The 20,088-nt window shown below is 42.9% G+C and overlaps 1 protein-coding gene across 1 annotated transcript in view; it reads right to left on the reverse strand.

Moving 5' to 3' along the window:
* Positions 1-19,479, reverse strand: part of T265_08264 (hypothetical protein) — a gene marked incomplete at both ends in the record, with an annotated part of 108,892 nt that extends 89,413 nt beyond the window's left edge. The window contains one exon of the mRNA XM_009174012.1: positions 18,780-19,479. The remainder of the gene's footprint in view (positions 1-18,779) is intronic.
* Between the last annotated feature and the right edge of the window lie 609 nt (positions 19,480-20,088).

The following is a 20,088-nucleotide window of genomic DNA, read 5'->3' on the forward strand; positions in this document are numbered from 1 at the left end:
AAAGGGAAAAGCAGTTGAGACAAGATACAGGAAGCTCATTATAACAAGACTTCTGCGGGTCGCCTTATAGAGCTAGATCAAAGTCGAGTTTTAGTTTGTGCACCCTTGGCGGGTTGACACTTTGTGGCTCAACAACGTTCATGCTGAGTCTACGTTTTGCGCAACCCAGTCATGAAGAACTATCATAAACTTGCAGTTTATCACTTCTGTTTACTTGTTTGTAGGTGTTTCTGACGCTTCCCCAGGTGGTATGGCATGATACTTGTCACGCTTTTGCCAAGCTTCTGTCTTTATGAAGCTAGCAAAATTGACTGCCATTTTGGTGTCTATGCGTCTAGTTGGATTCCCGCGATGTACGGTCTCCAAAAGACGTCTGGTTTTAAAAAAAACATGTTGATGGTTTTGTTACTTTTCAGCTTGTAGTAAAGGCAGAATAAGCGCTTTTGAATTATCCCGCATCATTTATAGATTCATTGCGAGGTTTGGCCTAGGCAAACCTGACGACTCGCGTCAGTTGTGAAGATGTTGGAAAACAGAGTTGCAAACAAACGCCACTTACTGTCACTGGTTCATTCTATGTGAGTGGTGTTACTATCTGCAAAGTGAAACAGCTGTTGCACTGTATTCCCACGATAGAAGGTGCGTGTCACCTTTACTACCGTGAGAATCACTTGTTAAAAATCGATCCCAGACACGCGAAACTTTGAAAAATGCTTCGGCGGTCTTATTTCGATGGAGCTATTCTGTTACTGAAACGTAATCTGGTTAAAAATGCTATGTCTATTGAAATATACATGGACGGAGACACGATCTGCAAGATAATCCAGACTTCGGATTTACTGGTTTCAACAAAGGTTCTCCGGATCAGTGTACGCTCACTACTCACAAAAAGCCAGTAGTATTCTCAGGGATATGAACCGAAAATTGGCAGTCTAATAGCTAGGGGCATTTAGTGGTCCACTGCGTGCTTCTGTGTAGTAAAAGGTGAGAGATTGTAGATACTGCCTACGTTAAGGTTCGCCACCAGTATGAGTTCAAACAGAGATCAATCAATAACTCTGCCTGGCATGAGTCTCACTTAGTGGGACACGTGACTCAGTGCAGTTTGACTCTGTTTTCGATACTAAATCCCCACATTCGAAATGCATTATTTCAACCACATCTTAGAATAACTGAAGCACACATTATTTTAATGGGTACATAACTAAGATGCGAACCAGTTTCGTTTGGAACACGGGTTCAGTTTTTAAATGCCATTGCGCAAAAGCTGTAGTCAGGCAATCTTTGGCTGAGAGCAAGCATTTATTTAAACTACAGCGATCAATTGAAAGAGTTTCCCGTGCGTGCACGATTATGAAGATCATTCAAAAGTATCCCTGTGAAAGGGCAAGTGGGGTACCTGTAGACATGTGCATGTTATCGTTCAGATGTAGCACCATTTCGGTGCCTAACTGTCATGCAACCCGAAGGAAGCACAGGGCTGGGATGCTGCCAGGTTGCCCAAGCCTAGACGGGGGAAGTCGAGAGGGGGAGGTCGGGTTTAAAACACGAACCTTCCGGCCAGTAAATTTGCGCTTTACCTACTGGGGCCATCTCGCCCCTTATGTGCATGTTAGTCAGACAGCCACACGAAACTGGGGCACCTGGAAGATCGATTAACCAAACGGAAACTAGGACGATACGAGCGGTCGCGCCCAAAATCTTCACTTAACTCGAACATCACGCATACTCTCTATGCATGAGCCAGAAATCTGGTGCTAACTGTGCATGTTAGTCAGACAGCCACACGAAAATGGGGCACCTGGAAGATCGACTAACCAAACGGAAACTAGGAAGATACGAGCGGTCGCGCCCAAAACCTCCACTTAACTCGAACAGCACGCATACTCTGTGTGCATGGGCCAGAAATCTGGTGCTAAATTTTGAGAAAGTTGGGCAGAACCTACCTGAAAACTGTTTATATGTGACGCGAGCAGTACACAAATTTGAAAAGCACACACCGACAATTTATTCCCACAAAATTCACATATTCGGTCATCGAACGAGATACTCAACCATTCGGTGGAAAATGAAACTGGATCTGGTAGGTGGTGTCACCACGTCCAACGTCAGGTGCAGTACACCTGACTCATCTAGAGCGAGTCTATTTGATTCTGAGTCAGGTTGGTTCGAAAAAGCTAGACGGACACTCAGCATAAATTCAGCTGAAAAAAATCGTCCGGCAGTATCACCCTTCCGGTGCCTAACTGCCATGCCACCCGAGGGTTGCACGAGGGCTGGGATACTGCCAGGTTGCCCAAGCCTAGACAGGGGAAGTCGAGAGGCAGAGGTCGGGTTCGAACCACAGACCTTGCGGTTAGTAAATTCGCGCTCTAACCACTTGAGCCTTCTCGCCCAATTCAGCTGAAATTCGTAAGCTTACAAGATGAGAAACTGCGGGATAAGGAAACCGCTGGTATCTGTTTGCGGAAATATACAGTTGTTTCTTGTAAGAATGTCTTTATCGCTTCAACTTGAATGAGTCTCACCCAAGATCAGATAGGGTTAAAGCACTTCCTGGTTTGGTAACATCCAGTATAGGAATTCACTTTTTTGTGGTTCTCGCCAGTAAGCCATAATTTTAAAGAAAATGTTGGACGAAAGACATCTTCACCTACATTTGAGGCACAAAACCACACAGATAGAAAAAGCTCCATCCGGACAGTCTGACAGGATTAGTTTCGAAGTGAATTCGAGCGATATTTTTTTGTCAAAAACATGAGGTTGGAATGTTGGAAAAGGCGGTAAGACCCATCAAGTAGTCATGTCTTTTCACATGATAGCACAATTTCAAATAGCTAAATGTCTGGGAAACATTTACCGGTTTTGTCGGAAATTTGTAGACAGACTGAAAAAAGCAGGCCCTAGATGTCAAACGGTTCAGCAATGTTAATTTTGTGGTGTTGCTAGATGTGCTTTCCTTTCTTTTCTGTTTTCCACTTCATTTCTTTCTGTTAGTTTTTTGTTCGGGAATTCTGATGTTAATTTTGATCGAAATTCAATTGTACATCTTGTCAATTGTTTCAGTTTTATAACCTGACTACTTCAATCAATAACCTAACCCTCACGTGACCTGACGTACTAAACATTGGCGAATCAAACCTACCATTCAGACATTGTGTGTGTAAATGCCCAGATGTGATTGAAATCTTTAAGCGCAAGCAGCCTACGTGTTGAATTTGATTTTTTTCAAAACGAAGCGAGGTGTCCGAAAAATTACACTGTGAAAACCGAGCACGATGGCTTGATACAAAGCGCTACTATTTACAGCTGCGAAAAATTTTGACTTTTTTGTAGATAGTTGCATTGATTTTGCCGAAGGGATATTGACACCGATGTCAACCATTGGAGCCTCACTCCAAAGGTGATGAGAAAAATGAGCTGAGGAACAAAACACAAGTAGAACATAAGGTTGATGGAAACTCGGGGAGTGCGCCTACCTGATGAGCCCCAAAAAGGGCGAAACTGGTCGTGGGCTGTCGAAGAGTTTTCAGCAACCTTGTGAGTAGTTTTCCTCATGAAAATACAACTTTTCTTATGCAGGAGTGACTGAGCTTTCACAGCTTGCGTGACTGATTTGGCCCGTTTAAGCGAAGCTCATATGCAATGGTCACTTGAGATGAAGAGGACTCATGAAGAAGCAAATATTATCGATGAGTACACTTCATAAAACGGAGTACTGCCAGTAAGAAAGTTGAAACACGCTTCTCATCATAAATGAGAGATTCGGCTGCGTTCCAGGTGAGTCTCTCGAAAAACCAACTATGTTTGCAAATGAGTGTATTTCGCTGCATTTTCCAGCTGTTTGACTTTCAAAGTCAACTGTTTTGAACTTAGACATGATCATGTTTGCAGAGGGTTTACCTGGAATGCTTTTCTTACTCCGCACGACCAAATCACAGGACAGAAACTTTACGAATTCCGCAGTGGAACAGATTCAGCAGTGAACCATTTGAGGCGATCAAATTTCAACTCAGTTGTTCATATGGCCGCGCGTGTCGGTCAGCAATACTTTGACAGATAGAGGTGCGTGGCTTATCAATCCATCCGGTAAGTTCATTGCACTACAGATTCTTTTGTTACGTCGATCACTTCATTCGTTCTCAGTTGGATGACTTCGCTTAGAAGGCACTGTCCATATCAACAGTTGTTTGTTCTAGGTTAAGCTCAAATTCAAGTCGGTTCATGGTGGACTTTAATTATCGATATTTCAGACTTGAAACCTCAAAACTAGACGAAGTAGTTGTGTGCTACTAGTGAAGGGAAGAAGGCCTTCGCTGCGGAGTTATTTTTCAGAAAATGCCAACTGAACGGTTACAGACTAGTGGGAAGGGAAGCGAAAATCTCATATGCATCTTGTTTACAAAAACTGAATATCCATCTTCTATTTGAACGCGTCTCCCTGAAGTTTCCTGGATATTCATTGAGTGTTATTCAAATCCAAGAAAATTCCACAAAGCGACTTCACAAATTCAGTAATAGATCCCAATTTTAAGAGACGCAAAGCGGATTTACGAGAAAACATACTACTCGCATGCCACTCCAATCAGTAGTATCACTGTTACACTAGATATTCACCAATCCGATACAGAGAAGGTGAAAATCCCAGTCTTCCGTGGACTACAAAGCCAGTAAAACGACCTTAGGACATCGTGATTTATTGTTTACAGCTCAGCGGTGGTGCTTAGGTTGACAGCCAGAAACTGTTTTGGACGGAACAATTTAACTCTGTCACCTGAATATCAATTCCTTCCTTTCGTGTTTTCATAGGCTACGACCATCTGCTGAATCAACCGCGTTTTGTTGCATTTCAGTAAGCCAAGATATCTTTTCTGCGTCTGTGCGTTTCCAACGCAGAGGACTCCGGGAACTCGGTATACGGTGTTGTTCATCAAGTGCCAATATGCGGGTCTGCTTCAGATGCAAATCCCCATCGTCTGGCCACTTACTTTCTCCAACAGTGTCTGTTTCACACCGCCACACATGGTTGTCGGTAGCCTCACCTCTAAGCGCAAGCAGCCTACGTGTTGAATTTGATTTTTTTCAAAACGAAGCGAGGTGTCCGAAAAATTACACTGTGAAAACCGAGCACGATGGCTTGATACAAAGCGCTACTATTTACAGCTGCGAAAAATTTTGACTTTTTTGTAGATAGTTGCATTGATTTTGCCGAAGGGATATTGACACCGATGTCAACCATTGGAGCCTCACTCCAAAGGTGATGAGAAAAATGAGCTGAGGAACAAAACACAAGTAGAACATAAGGTTGATGGAAACTCGGGGAGTGCGCCTACCTGATGAGCCCCAAAAAGGGCGAAACTGGTCGTGGGCTGTCGAAGAGTTTTCAGCAACCTTGTGAGTAGTTTTCCTCATGAAAATACAACTTTTCTTATGCAGGAGTGACTGAGCTTTCACAGCTTGCGTGACTGATTTGGCCCGTTTAAGCGAAGCTCATATGCAATGGTCACTTGAGATGAAGAGGACTCATGAAGAAGCAAATATTATCGATGAGTACACTTCATAAAACGGAGTACTGCCAGTAAGAAAGTTGAAACACGCTTCTCATCATAAATGAGAGATTCGGCTGCGTTCCAGGTGAGTCTCTCGAAAAACCAACTATGTTTGCAAATGAGTGTATTTCGCTGCATTTTCCAGCTGTTTGACTTTCAAAGTCAACTGTTTTGAACTTAGACATGATCATGTTTGCAGAGGGTTTACCTGGAATGCTTTTCTTACTCCGCACGACCAAATCACAGGACAGAAACTTTACGAATTCCGCAGTGGAACAGATTCAGCAGTGAACCATTTGAGGCGATCAAATTTCAACTCAGTTGTTCATATGGCCGCGCGTGTCGGTCAGCAATACTTTGACAGATAGAGGTGCGTGGCTTATCAATCCATCCGGTAAGTTCATTGCACTACAGATTCTTTTGTTACGTCGATCACTTCATTCGTTCTCAGTTGGATGACTTCGCTTAGAAGGCACTGTCCATATCAACAGTTGTTTGTTCTAGGTTAAGCTCAAATTCAAGTCGGTTCATGGTGGACTTTAATTATCGATATTTCAGACTTGAAACCTCAAAACTAGACGAAGTAGTTGTGTGCTACTAGTGAAGGGAAGAAGGCCTTCGCTGCGGAGTTATTTTTCAGAAAATGCCAACTGAACGGTTACAGACTAGTGGGAAGGGAAGCGAAAATCTCATATGCATCTTGTTTACAAAAACTGAATATCCATCTTCTATTTGAACGCGTCTCCCTGAAGTTTCCTGGATATTCATTGAGTGTTATTCAAATCCAAGAAAATTCCACAAAGCGACTTCACAAATTCAGTAATAGATCCCAATTTTAAGAGACGCAAAGCGGATTTACGAGAAAACATACTACTCGCATGCCACTCCAATCAGTAGTATCACTGTTACACTAGATATTCACCAATCCGATACAGAGAAGGTGAAAATCCCAGTCTTCCGTGGACTACAAAGCCAGTAAAACGACCTTAGGACATCGTGATTTATTGTTTACAGCTCAGCGGTGGTGCTTAGGTTGACAGCCAGAAACTGTTTTGGACGGAACAATTTGGAGAACGGTTCTACTTCAACCACGAGGTTATGAGAGCCGAGAACGATGAGTGATTTCAATGTGCCTATTAGAATTGTACCAAAAGCTCACAAAACTTCATCAATTCTAAAACATGGGAAGACGAAAAAATTTGTTGTCACAAGATGGCCTCCCAACCAGTATTGTTCATCTTTGGTGGAGGCTCGAGTCATCGGCGAAATCATGCCATCTTTAGCGAATCGATCTGATTCACTTTCAGTGGACCAGGTGACTGGACCTAATGCTTCATGTAGCCCACCGTGACCAAATAGGCCCTAGCGCATTTTACTGCACCTAGGAAAACTGAAACATCATATTGGCCTTATTGTTGCTACTGTGGCTGCATTTCCGTTCGTAGAGGGAGGGAGAGGGATGGAACGTTTCAAAGAGAAGACGTAAAGATTAACATCTGCTGTTTCATCGGATTCTGATTTCTGCTCTGTGGCATCAGGTAATCGGAAGGATCAAGAAATTACCCGGATATCCATCCAATCGATGGCCCCTGGAGTGTCCTAAATTCTGTGGCCCCGAAATTGAGTTGCGGGATGTCTTCAAACAGGATGGAGTAATCATCACCATCATCATCATCATCATCATCATCTGCATCATCATCATCATCTGCATCATCATCATCATCTGCATCATCATCATCATCTGCATCATCATCATCATCTGCATCATCATCATCATCTGCATCATCATCATCATCTGCATCATCATCATCATCTGCATCATCATCATCATCTGCATCATCATCATCATCTGCATCATCATCATCATCTGCATCATCATCATCATCTGCATCATCATCATCATCTGCATCATCATCATCATCTGCATCATCATCATCATCTGCATCATCATCATCATCTGCATCATCATCATCATCTGCATCATCATCATCATCTGCATCATCATCATCATCTGCATCATCATCATCATCTGCATCATCATCATCATCTGCATCATCATCATCATCTGCATCATCATCATCATCTGCATCATCATCATCATCTGCATCATCATCATCATTATCATCAAACACAGCAACATGAGTGTCGGCACTGATGCTTTACTGGAGTAAAACTGACCAACATATCATTTAGATACTCCTTCAAAGTATGTTCAAACATCGTATAGAAGCAAGGAAAGGATCAGGTTTGGACAGATCTTTTTAACGCCTCTAAAACGGTGATTAAGTGAGATGGTACGGTCTTTGTTGTACTTATGTTTCTTCCTTTCGGCGTAAGAATTGTGAAGAGAGTGAGCTCAGTGTTTGAGGCGCACCGGTAGATGAGTATTACAAAATCTCAACTGATCCTCTCCAGACCCGGGTAACCTGGCAGTATCTAGGCCCTCGTGCTTCCTTCAAGGTAGCAAAGCAGTTTTGACACGAAAGGGTGTCACAACTCAAATATTATTACAGGTGTTCAACTTGCAAATATGCCTTCATACGACATTCGTCAATATGCCATTTCATCGACTAGGAGCAAGGACTGCGCAAAACACAGGTGGTGTGTTGTCGTGGAATGTAGAACACTAGAGCTCAGTGGCGGTATTGCGAGCTATGGATGGCTCACGTGCGCCAAATGATTGTTCATTAGTTCGCCAGGACTTACAATCCCCCGTACAGGATAACTCATTACTGAGCGGTTGACAGAGTCACCTGGACTGGATGAGAAATGTCTGCTACCTAGATCTTAAGCTCGGAGAACAAATTAGCAATCATTACTGCTCAGTGCATTCACCAACTAAGTGATGAAGGGGCGCGCGCGTCACGTGGCTGAAAATAGTCCAAACTGTTTTCATGAAGAAAACTACTTACAAGGTTGCTGAAAACTCTTTGAATCATGAGGCAACCTGTGTGCAGCACATTCAGTTGGAGGACATCATAAACGAGAGTATCAATTGAGTCTCCAGTGAAAACCAAATTGATTTGCAAATGAGTGTATTTCTCGAATATAGTCCAAACTGTGTTGTAAGATCGGTTAAAGCGGAATTTTATATCAGATTTGCCTAACTAGGCTTTGTACTGACTGCATCTTGCAGTCATCCACTCCGCCTCTTCCTGGAAGTTCAAAGTGCACGACGTAGTGTGCTCCAGCAGTGATACGTCAAAGTTTTACTCAGAATGGTTTTACTTCCGCTTCTCATGGATTATTTAACATCCAATAACCTGAACTCAAGAGAGCTCGGAGGTTACGGTCTGTGGTTCGAACCCGAACCCAGGATCTCCACTCGAGGCAACCTGGCTTCTGCTTTCTTCTGATGGCATGGCAGTTGGGCATCGAAAGGGTGTTGCAGCTGAACAATTATAATTATTTATTCTCATAGGGCGTTTCTGTAAATTAATCGATATCTTAACATCTAATTTTATGTTTTTGTGGCTCGTTCAGAAGTGGAGGTTTGGATGGAATATCATGGATGTAGCTAGAATTTCGCCGCAGGTTGCGTGAAGTAAAGTGGATCACAAGATTGTAATGATTTCAGCATATTACAGCTGAGGATTGATCTGGTCAGGCACCTTCAATCGATCATTTTGAAATACGCCTTGGATGTGTTCATTTGACCTTGAGTCTTCGCATTGTGATTTCAAGTAGAAGGACATTGAGTCTCGCAAGCTAGGGTAACTTCAAACCTTTGTTTTCCAGACATTAGCTAAGTTGAGTAAGCAGCGTCCCTCAGCGGAACTTGGAACAAACTCTCTGATGACTTCTTACTTTAGCGTAGCACGGTATTCATCTGGATGCCATTGAAAAATAAATTCATCTTCTCTTATCTGTTTCTGTAATGTGTCTTCATCATAGCTGTACGACGATTCCCTCACTGGAGTTTCCCCATTTAATTGCACCATCAAATCCAAGTCTGTATAAATGCCCGTTCTTTGATCCCATTAAACTACTGTACCAACTGAACGACATGGTATCAGTCCAATTCTTTCAAACAGCGATTCACTCGGTATATTTTGAGACCACCGCTGACGACCACTCGGCGAGATAATTCCACGATTATCGAGTGATATGTCTAGGTGACGAGACACGACTGAAATGACATATGACTTATCCTCCATTAGGACAGTCAAAACGACTCTAAACGCAACGTTCATGATTTGATCAGATCAGCTCTACCGATCAATATTTCGTTTAGGTCACGTGCTATATATATATACTCAAAGAGAGGCCATGAACCAGTTTCAAACCTCGTTTTGTGTACATTAACTAAGTTTGTCGGCTGAACAGCCTTCGATCTTAGATGGAAACGTGCACAACAAACGTTTATGAACACCATGTGACTTTAAGATGAGGGTATCAAGTTAGGTACGTGCTCTCTGCAGATGCGCGTGCTTGTGTGTGCACTTACGTGTGATTTCTTAATTGTTCTAACCAGGTAACTGAAATTGGTATCTCGACCTAAGGCGTCAAACGAACATTTTTTGCTCACATGTGTGTAAAATCACGGTAACCGTTTCGAACAATAGGTGGATAGCTTGTTTGATTTGGGCGTATCATATCAAGTGTCTTAGTGTTGGTTTACACGTACTCGAACGATACTCACATCAATTGTAATTGGCGCCTACTTCCTCCTTCACTGGCACACCTAAGAATGTACTTCCACACAAAAAATGTTCTTTTTCAAAAAAAAACAATCGCTTTACAAAATATACCATTTGAGAGCGGATTCTTCTAGAAGAATATTCATTAACCTCAGCTCTGTCCAGTTTACTATTGATCTGACTGGTACGTTGTTTTTTATCTCAACTTTATATCGTTCATTTACGTCATGTGATATGAGTCGAATATTTAACACTAATTTGTTTAAACTGCAGAGTCAAGTGCTATTCTCGAAAGCCCCACACAATCGGTTCAAACCTGATCACAGACGGGCTTCTGAGATAGCCACGCTTTTGTCTGCAAAAACCGGTTCTGTTTGAAGCCAAGCAATCCCGTTGGGATGTTCGTCACGGATAAATAAGCTACTAAGTGCACGGTAAAACATGGTGAAAAGCTATTCGCAAGCAAAGTTGCTCAAAACAGCCCACAATCAAACTGGTGAGCGAATGAGTATAGCTCAAATAGAACATAAATTTGGCGAACACACCGCAAATTCCCCACCTGGACTGTGAAAGAGTTCTCAACAATATTGTCACTAGCGAATAGATATTCATTTGCAAACTAACTTGTTTTTTTCGAGTGACTTACCTGGAACCCAGCTGAACCTCTCGTTTGTGATGTTCTCAGGCAACTGAATGTGCTGCACCAAGCCGCTTCATGTTTCAAGTAGAACATAAGGTTGACGGAAACCCGGGAACTGCGGCTACCTGATGAGCCCCAAGAAGGACGAAACCGGTCGTGGGCTGTCGACAAATTTTCAGCAACCTTATGAGTAGTATATTACAAAGATATGAATATTGTNAAGAATATTAATTAACCTCAACTGGTACGTTGTTTTTTATCTCAACTTTATATCGTTCATTTACGTCATGTGATATGAGTCGAATATTTAACACTAATTTGTTTAAACTGCAGAGTCAAGTGCTATTCTAGAAAGCCCCACACAATCGGTTCAAACCTGATCACAGACGGGCTTCTGAGATAGCCACGCTTTTGCCTGCAAAAACCGGTTCTGTTTGAAGCCAAGCAATCCCGTTGGGATGTTCGTCACGGATAAATAAGCTACTAAGTGCACGGTAAAACATGGTGAAAAGTAAACTATTCGCAAAGTTGCTCAAAACAGCCCACAATCAAACTGGTGAGCGAATGAGTATAGCTCAAATAGAACATAAATTTGGCGAACACACCGCAAATTCCCCACCTGGACTGTGAACATGGTGAAAAGTAAACTATTCGCAAAGCTGCTCAAAACAGCCCACGATCAAACTGGTGAACGAATGAGTATAGCTCAAATAGAACGTAAATTTGGCGAACACTCCGCAAATTCCCCACCTGGACTGTCAAAGAGTTCTCAAAAATTTTGTCACTAGCGAATAGATACTCATTTGCAAACCAACTTGTTTTTTTTTCCGAGAGACTTACCTGGAACCCAGTTGAACCCCTCGTTTGTGATGTTCTCAGGCAACTGAATGTGCTGCACCAGGCCGCTTCATGTTTCAAGTAGAACATAAGGTTGACGGAAACCCGGGAACTGCGCCTACCTGATGAGCCCCAAAAAGGGCGAAACCAGTCATGGGCTGTCGATGGATTTTCAGCAACCTTATGAGTAGTGCATTACAAAGACATAAATGTATCGCGATATCTCGAATATCGTAGCGACTGAAACATGAGGCAGCCTGATGCAGCACATTCAGTCGCCTGAGAACATCACAAACGAGAGATTCAGCTGGGTTCCAGGTGAGTCTCTCGAAAAAAACAAATTAGTTTGCAAATGAGTGTATATTCGCTAATTTCGTGCAATTCGGGTTCAAATAGAACATGAAGTTGACGGAAACCCGGGGACTGCGCCTACTTGATGAGCCCCAAGAAGGACGAAACCGGTCGTGGGCTGTCGACAAATTTTCAGCAACCTTATGAGTAGTATATTACAAAGATATGAATATTGTAAGTAGTTTCCTTCAAGGAAGCATTCTGCAATATCTCGAAGGTCATACCAACTTAAATATGAGCTGGCCTCTATCCAGCATAGTAGTCAGTTGAAGAATATTGGAAATGAGAGATCAGTTTGTGATTCATTCAAGTTTCCGGTGAAACAGAATTGATGAGACTCCCGACCAAATTTGATCGAAAAACCGTAGTTCGCCGTTCCAAAAAAGTCACTTGTAGAAGCGATCGCACTCATAAATTCAAGCTTGTGCTCGATTAGTGTAAATGGAACGAAATGCAGCTGATCGATCAGTCTGTATCAACCACTGACATCTTCGCCTGGCATTTGAAACATTTTGTTCCGCTCTTTTTTCATCATTCGCAGGTACCGCCCCACGGACTGGCAGTAGATCACCCTCCTCGGTTGAGGCCTGGATGCCTGCTTTTTTCTATGACTCGGTAATTTTGGGCATTCCTTCACAGACGAATTCGGTTGTTTATGTCAGGATTACGTATCTGTGTGACAGTTACGAGGATCTAATAGAAAATTGACTTTGGCCTTCTATAGTGTATGTGAACCAAAATTGATCGGGGTCACATGGAGGCGCACTGTGAATCGCCGTATCGTTGACGAGGAATGATGTTGCCTATCACTCGGTGCATAAAACGACTGAGGCGTTCTCACTAATTCAAACTGCCTGAATGGCAAGTAGGTTTTTGATGAGATTTGGTGCATAAAACGACTGAGGCGTTCTCACTAATTCAAACTGCATGAATGGCAAGTAGGTATTTCGATGAGATTTACCAGAAGGACTAGGGCATCCGTGAGGAAATTTTCAACTAATTACGCTGAAGAGGAGGCTAAAATTGATTCAAACGTTTGTTTAACTCAACTTTCAGTGAAAGTACACATTTGCTTTCCAAACCTACAATGCGTTCTGCGGCAGAATCTGAATGAAGTTGTACCTGATGATCAGTCACCATTACTGCCTTTGATTTCAGCCACTTATCACCATAAAAACTGGGAGTTTTCCTCAAGAAAAAATTCTTTTTGTAAGACTCGGACCTAATTGGGAATGCTGGTCAGACAGAAATTCAGCCGCAGGAATACAGCTGACATTGTTTCGCAGTCATTTCTCACTGCAACTATTTTCGAACGTACAAAAAAAGTGACTTGAGTGTAACTCAGGGAGATCGCACCAAACGTTTTTTCCAAAGATGCATTCTGTACCGCGATAAAGTCGACTTGGTAAAACCGCTATATGACAGATGAAGGCTAGGCATGCGCAGTAGGTGATCAGGCCAAAATAGCTCATATTGACGGATGTTTTTTTAGCTTAAATCTGTTCTGCATCAGTCAACACGTGTTTTCTTTCGACCAGGGATCGAAATCAGCCCAAAAGAACAATCACCTTTAGAGACCTAAATAGTTGTATATGCCAAAGATGATGAACATCAAGATCAAGCATCTCTCAACCGGGACACAGAACTGCTGCGGTCTTATAACTTACACACACACACACAAGATCATTCGGTGTAGATTGTAGGACACTTCCGCAACTCATATTTGTGTGCTGATCACAAATATCAGACATTCGATCAGCAATCACAAAAAATCAAAGTGCGTAAAAGTCTTCCATTCAAAAGAAGGGTGACATGCTCCTTCTCCTTCACATCATCAACATCATCATCATCATCATCATCATCATCATCATCATCATCATCATCATCATCATAGACACCTGTGTTCATCACTGATCCCTCGCTGCTGTGCAACCGTGATTCATTTGAAAGGTCTATTCTAAGGAAGGTAATAAAAGCGCATGAGGGCCAACTCCTAATCTATGACAAGTATTCCGTTGTACCTACACCTCCAGACACTCCTTCAAGCAATCGGGATAGAAACTGAAAATAAGAATTCCACTGACGTTGATTAGCAGCCATAACTTGCGGTGTCTCTAACCAGGTGCAGCGAGGATCACGCGGTCCCACCCTAGTTTTTAATATTCTGGCCATCGAATTACAACTAATTACAACCTAATTACTTTCTCCAATGTGACTTCCGTGATTTATGGTTACAAATCGTTTGCCAAATTTTGTCTATTTAGATAGAACATGTCACGGAATACATTGCTTTTGCTTAGTTCGCAGGAGTTTCATTTATTGGCAATTAATTTGGTATAGTCCATTATCTCAAGAGAGGCCACTTAGGCACTTCAGAATGCCTCTTCTCTGGTAGCAGAACTTACAGTTGAAGTTTGAACGCGCAGGAACTGCTCACAAGTGAACTTTAAGTGATGAATAAATCAGAGTTTGCCACAGATTTTTTCAATAATTTTGGTAGTCATAACTTGGAATGTGGCAGGTGATCTGTTCGTTGAAGATGGCTTACAAACTTTTCGCCACTGGTCGAGGAGATTTCATCCGGTGCCTTTGAGTGATAGTTTCTTTTAGGAATATTCGCGAGCCATCTGCTAAGCGTTTCGGTTGCAAATAACCGACGGAACTGAATCGATTGATCACCACAAACAGTCCGTTTCGTATTGATTTGAGAAAACGTCAATAATTGTTCATCAATATCTTGTGTCAACATAATCGCCATTTTGCCGGGTTTGCGTGATTAAATTTACCAGCTCCTAAAATGAATAAACAACCTAAAAAATTGTCTTCACTACTTACCCAGGGGTTTACTGAGTAATTCAGTTAAAAAACCTGATGAGTTGTTTGTTGACTTGTAGGACAAAAAGCCTTCCCCACCGGCAGTGCGTTCACATGTCACATTTAATTTAGAAAAAAATGGATGGGGAACAAAGTTTTGTGGGTGGCATGGGACGCATCAGTGAACGCAGGACACATTAATAGCATCTAGTTCAAAATGAGTTCCGATGCATTTTGTCACCTGACAAAAAAACTGAATGAAATATGACGCGGCCTCTCAACAAACAGCGTTGTATTCTCAGTTCACAGAATTTCCTAAAGCTTGGAACGCAACACACTACTCACAAGGTTGCTGCAAACTTTTCGGCGATCACGCTTGGTTTCGTCTTTCTTGGGGCCCATCAGGTAGAAGAAGTCCTCGAGTTTCCGTCAACCTCATATTTTGTTTGAACCAACGTTGGACGGATGTCAACAGATACTCGTGTTTGCACATTAATTTGGGTTTGTCAAATGACTTAATTGAATTTATCGCCCTAATTTATGTGGTGAATCTGCATGGGCCGACTTTCGGACAAGAACAACAAATACTTTTCGTATTTTCATAGAGGAAACTACTCACAAGGTTGCTGAAAACTCTTCGACAGCCCACGACCGGTTTCGCCCTTCTGCTCTGGGCTCATCAGGTAGGCGCAGTCCCCGAGTTTCCGTCAACCTTATGATCTACTTGAACCCAAATTGAGTCTCGCGTGAAAACCAAATTAATTTGCAAATGAGTGCATTTCTCGAAAACAAACACTTTTGTTCAATAAACCGAGGACGCAAAAGAATTTGTCTAAATTCCCTCGTGCAATTTATCCTCGGTTCTAAGTCCAGCCATGTTCCAACTTTTGCTATGTTTTCCCCTACAAATCGCCTGGCTCATCAAACTGATGTTTAAGACAGCTTGTTTGCTAGTGGATCAGAGTAGCAGTTACCAATATTCGCTTTAATTACTGAAGAATTGGGGGGGGATTTTTGGGCAAAATCGTCCGCTTTTTCTGAAAACCGTAATTTCTCACAAAACTGAGCGATCCCCTGAAATGTACTCAGAAGAATGCTAGCGGACAAATGGGCACATACTGTCCTAGTCTCTAGAAAATATTGCCTGGATACATAATGGGGAGACAAAGTGGGGGCTTTGAAGAGAAAACGATGAGGTACCGATAAGGAGAACCATGTGGGCAGAGAAACACAGAGCGTAATCTGATGGATGGAACGTCAAGAAGAGGCGAAAGGCAGTGTGATGAGAAACATCGGTTGGAAAACAGACAAGCTGAATAAGAGATTTTTGGTGGGGCAGAACTCGTCTACAAAGCCCACAGAATGTCCCCGGGAAGAAACTCGAGACGGAGAATACAAACCTCTGCACCGCGGTCCAGCTGAAGTGTTGATCCAAAATTAAGGTTCAGTAAAAGCGGGGAAAAGGGTTCGTTACCGCTCTTCGGATTTCGCTAAACGCGTCGTGAGAAAGGTTGATGCAGAACAGTTGAGAGTCAGCAGGAAGGTGGAAAAATGATAAGGAAGGTAGTTTGTAGACCCAGAGTTCATCCATCAAAGTCCAAAACGCTTTGTATGTATGCCTGGCCCAACCTTAATCAATATTCCCAGCTATATTTGATCCTGAGCACGCATCCAGGCTTATACCAACCACTTCGATGTCCTCGTGCCCAGAGCTCAGTTATGCATACGGGGGAACCAATGTGACCGAACTGTCAGCACCGCGGACTTGAGTATCGAAGACGTGGGTTCGAATATCTCCATAGACGATTTGAAGACCGATTTACGCACGTCACATTAAAAGAGACATAAAAACATACTTTTTCGTAAAGGAAGCTACTCACAAGTTTGATGAAAACCGTTCGACAACTCACAACCGGTTTAGCCTCTCTGTATTTTCATCAAGTAGACGCAGACTCTGAGGTTCCGTCAGCGTTATGTTCCACTTGCGCCAAAACTGGACAAATTTCGATAGACGCTTCATCTTGTTCTTCAACAGAATGTGCTGCACAAAGGCCACTTCATCTTTCATTTGGCACGATATTGGAGATATCGCAGTGTATATTCATGAAGGAGGGATTCAGTCGGATCTCCCGTGAGAAACAGATTGGTATGAGAAGGAACTTATTTGTAAAAATGTATCACTTATGCCCCACCTACGAATCATAGTACGTCGGTTGGCTTTCCAGAAGTCACACTCGTCTCTCGTTTTTTTGTAAGTGGAAACATTTCAAAAGTTCGGTAAACTAGTCTTCCTTCCTCCTGTACCGAGTGTTAGTCTTCAACCAGCAACCGGACGGGGATAATTTCACCAGGTTACCAGCCACTTTGGCCTAATCATCATGTGATCCAAGTTCAGTTTTGGGGCGAACCCCGTCACATCTTATTCGGGCAATTATCGGTTAGCAGTTGTCTGCCACATTCTGCAAAAGAACGTGGTTTTTCAACCGGAGGTGCTCGCAAAAGGAAGTGAGGAAAGAGGATGGAAAAGATGAAGTAGAGTTTCAAAGGGGGCAGCTGCTTACAACAGCTTTCCATCAATCGGTGAAAAGGGTTCACATCAAGAGGAAATCGCTCCCACGACCGGAATCGGTTGTCCGTTCTTGAAAGTTCAACAAACATGTCCAATCAAAAGAGATGCACTTCAATGTTGAGTCATGTTCCGTTGATTCCGATCTAGAAGCCACACATCAGACTGTGTTTCTTTAACAAACCTTGGACTAGTTCCAAACAGGTACTCTTGATTCTCACAGGTCGGTCATGTATGTGTGCGGAGACAGTCCCATTCAAGTCAGTGCTTTAATATCCACTAATATGTCATGACCTCGGGCATTTATTTGGTCTTGACTACTAGAAAAGATCAATAAGCCTATCATGACATTTAACCTGTTGTAGGTACCCAAAAAGACCTGACGTTAGAACGGTTCGTTTGTTATTCCTGGAAATCCTTCCAAGACCGGTCGTGTAAGGCGTGTCGACAACGCAGTGCAATGATCTCGTGCCTGTCTCTTAAATGAGACTCATCTCAAAGTTCTCTTGTATTGATCCTAAATCAAATTTTGAGCAGTTTAAGCATAGCCTTCAAGCATCTATCCTGTTTATTACCTACGGGGTTGGTAGTCAACCAGCGGATCTCCGAGAGTTTGTTTCAAAACGGAAGCTTGCTTCTAAACGGGGATATCCTACGTCGACCATTTTAAGGTATGATAACTCCTCTCCGAGCAGTGATTCAATCTAAGCGCGTTATTCTCAAAAGACAACGGGAACCTAGTAAAATATGGGGGGGGGGCCAGATGGCCCAAGTGGTTAAGGCGCGAATTTACTGACCGGAGGGTCCGTCGTTCGAACCCGACCTCCGCCTCTCGACCGCTCCTGTCTAGGCTCGGGAAACCTGGCAGTATTCCAGCCCTCGTGCTCTTTTCGGCTGGCATGGTAGTTAGGCACCAAAAGGGTACTACAGCTGAAAGAGCTCATCTAAGTAAAATATGGCACATCTACAACAGACCGCAATTAAATCCAATCGTTCTGTCCTAGAAACCGATCTGTTTGTCATGTTTCCTTCTGTAGAATCAACAAATATTCCGATCTCAACCCTGAAATTGAAGTCAGTTCGCGTGGAAAAGCTGAGAAACATCGTACATCGTCCTTATTGGGACCTCACACAAAAAATTCCATGGAGTTTGAACACTAAACCGCTAGGCTTCGAATGCTTTGACTAACTCACGCTTGAAAAGAATACAGCACCGCTCGTTTTTCAACCACAAATATCACAAGTGGGAATACAACGTTGGTTTTGTTCTGTTGCTAATCTGTCCTCACCCGACAGAATGGCCGTATAACAATGTAAACGAATGAGAAAACAGAAATGGAGGAAAGGCCATTCACCAACGTTCCAAACAGAAGTGCACTTACCATGCGATGGTCCAAATATGAAAGGTTGCAAATAAAGTCCGAAATCAGATCTCCCACTAGGAAGCGATGCTATCGCCTGCTCAGAATCGTCCCCTTCTAGCCTCACTGGGCCAACAACGGATTCACACACACACGCAGACACGCACACACAAAAGTTTCAGTCTCCGAAAACCCGTGTTTGAGGTAACAGTCATTGACAGCAACGATGAGCACACAGAAGCAAGACAATCGTTTCAGCGAGAGTCCACGAGCTCAGACTTGTTTCGTCACGTTAAGGTCGAATGTTAAATGATAGTCAGATGGCGCACAAATGGGGCAAAGTGGTACTCAGAGTGGAACACACACAGTGTGTGGCTGCCTGGTTTATGCACGTGAGTGTTGTGTGATACGCGCCGCACGAAAAAGCCACAATTAACTGAAGACAGAGTTGCTCACTCACGTATGCAACAAGTGGCTGAGCCTTGGTAACGCGTGTACTAGACGATCGCAATCGAGTTGTGCGCTGGTTGATTGTACATGGTGGGTGCGAGCATGCTTGTGCATGTCTGTGCGCTCTCTCTCACATCCATAGCGTGAGTGCATGCGATTAGGCGGCACTGCATTTGTAAATTTTGTGATGGATTGATCGGGTAGCAATCATATTCTGTGTGTAGTCATTTAATTAGACCTGCTCCGAATCGCGTGCACTCTGGCTGTCGGGCTCGTGACGTCGCGCCAGGCAATTGGAATTCGCTGTCACGACTGCGAATACGCGCAGGTAAACTACCGTATTGGTTAAACTAGGCCCCGATGATTCCAAGTCGCGATCACTACAGTAAATCGTTGTCAACCAATCGAATACGACTTAGATTAGGCTCTAGGTCACTCAGTTTGCCCAATCAAATGGCGAGTTGAATATGCGCAGAGTATCGGCTGCTAGTTGGTTGTTTGCGTCCTTATTCGGTGTGTGTCCGATCGTCCAATTTTCAAATAAATACCCAATAATAGAGTCCAGTGATTAGGGGCTCGTGGAACGCGCACGACGAGGGAATCTACAATCTACAAATTCAAAAGACCATTCATTGAAACATGTTCTCTCAATACTTAAAAACCCGGCAGGTATGAAACAGCCTTTGAGGTTGTCCATCATGATGAATAAAGCAGAAAATCGTTTGAACAGCNNNNCTGATGATCATGATGATGGTGATGATTGTGATGATGATGATGATGATGATGATGATGTTGATGAAGATGATGAATGATGATCATGATGATGAAGATGATGATGATAATAATGATGATGATAATGATGATGATGATGAGACAGGGG

Source organism: Opisthorchis viverrini, assembly GCF_000715545.1.
Source record: "Opisthorchis viverrini unplaced genomic scaffold opera_v5_210, whole genome shotgun sequence".
Classification (NCBI taxonomy): domain Eukaryota; kingdom Metazoa; phylum Platyhelminthes; class Trematoda; order Opisthorchiida; family Opisthorchiidae; genus Opisthorchis; species Opisthorchis viverrini.